Raw genomic sequence first — 1,885 nt, 5'->3', positions numbered from 1 at the left:
ACTTGCACTCGAATGAACAAGTGGAGTTTGCCAAGGTTTAAAAAGTGTAACTACATGGGACCAACAAAGTTGGACTTTGTTCATTCATTCATGATCTTTGGGATGAAGACTCTCTCTCTTTCACGTGAGAGCCTTGGGTTGCGGTCTTTCTGGTCTTCATAAGATACCCTTTGAGAGATCCCAAAGTAAGACATCAGGAACCTTTCAAGAGCACCCAGCAAATAGCGTGTGGTCAACCTAATGAGAGAAACAATCAGCTTCGACTAACTAGTAAGCCTTCATGGTCAAAAATGGTCATGCCCTGTGCACAACCTTCAACCATTTTTTTCCTTTCTTGGTAATTACAGACTGCTTACCCATGGATCGAGTTGTTTACAGTATTTTGAAAAGGTTGCAGTTTCAATCAAGGGGAGCTTGGTACGATCCTGGCTCTATCAACAATTTTGTCCAACCTCTCCTGCTTCCTGAGAATCAATTTCTGCCAACTAAACAAAGGAAAGTGGTCCTGAAAACCACACACAACGAGCTCGAATGTTGGAAACAAACCAACTAGATATAAAACCAGAACCCATCACCAGCTTAAGTTCAACATTAACTAAAGCAACTGAACCTCTTGTTTACTGCCCTTTTTGACTAGGACAAGATTTGGGGTGTTCCTCGCCACCATCATTCCTCATGTAAATGGTCAATTAGTTTTGGTGCTGAATGGGACCATAAAACCAGTTGAAACTAGGGTGCTTACAAAAGATACGACCTGAACTTGATTGTATTGTCAACGAGGTTGGCCCACATTTTATGGGCTCAGTTCACAGAAGCGCTCATTTTTCTCCAACCAAAGGGGTATTCTTGGCAGCGCAACGGAGCAGGAAACATTTCTATGTTGAGGTCTCAAAGCCAATGTATCGGTAAGCTTCACAAATGTGGATAGATTATTGCTGGTCCAAGATCAAGGGCGGGTTGAACAAGACGGTCTACCTCATTCCCGATAACCTTGAGGTTCTTTGGGCTGAGGGCAGATTTTCCTTCAGATTGAGCAAATGGAAAAAAAGACAAAGAGACGATGACCACTCGCAGACTTCGATGGTTCCGAGTTCTTCACGCAAAGTCAAACAGGATAAAAGACTCTGCCTCCCCCACCACTCACCACTTAAGATATGGTATGGAGGACACACTCTGTAGTACGTATACTGTAGGCGATTCTAAAAGAGTTTGACAAAAGAGATCGATAGAGGCTTCCATTTCTTGGATCGAGGGCAGTTTCCTTGATGGGTTTGTTCCAGTTTGGCTCCAGATTTAAGGGCCATGAGCCATTCATCCGTTCACTTGTTTGTCGACCATGCAAACATGTCAGAAAAGCATTGTATAAATGAGAACTCGAAGGAGGAGACCACCTTGAGAACTGTTTTTGTTCTCATTCAAGTTATTCTTCCAATTCATGATGGGTAGATTTTTCCAATCACTCCTAATGTCTTCGCTTTGGCTCTGCATAACAATTTCAATAACATTTGATGTATTAATCCAATCTGCATATAAGACAAGTCACTCAAAAGGTTGTTGCAATATTTTGAACACTCAACCTTCGCTCTTATTCCACCAAGGGTAAATCTACTTCAGGCCTAAGATTTCTCTCTCAACTTTAATTAATAGGTGCCAGCAAGTTGCAAAAAAATGTCGGAACAAGTGATGTGCGTCTCTCCGTTTGGATGGAGCCAAAATATATTGTTGTCTGAGTGCTGTCAAACCAAACCCCATGTTTATAGCCGTCGTCCGTTCGATTTAGAGGCCCAGAAACCAGCCACCAACTGGCCCAAAGACCCTATGCTACGACTGATGCACTAAAACAAAAGAGTTTTGCGGAGATATCTCTAGGCCTTCTTTCACATGA

The 1,885-nt window shown here is 42.5% G+C and overlaps 1 protein-coding gene across 1 annotated transcript in view; it reads right to left on the bottom strand.

The window, feature by feature from the left end:
• LOC131890534 (uncharacterized) overlaps positions 1–1,885 on the bottom strand; it is an 8,321-nt gene that overhangs the window by 1,044 nt on the left and 5,392 nt on the right. The window lies entirely within an intron of this gene.

This window comes from Tigriopus californicus, chromosome 11 (genome assembly GCF_007210705.1).
Source record: "Tigriopus californicus strain San Diego chromosome 11, Tcal_SD_v2.1, whole genome shotgun sequence".
Lineage (NCBI taxonomy): Eukaryota > Metazoa > Arthropoda > Copepoda > Harpacticoida > Harpacticidae > Tigriopus > Tigriopus californicus.
This window is presented reverse-complemented; position numbering and strand designations above follow the sequence as displayed.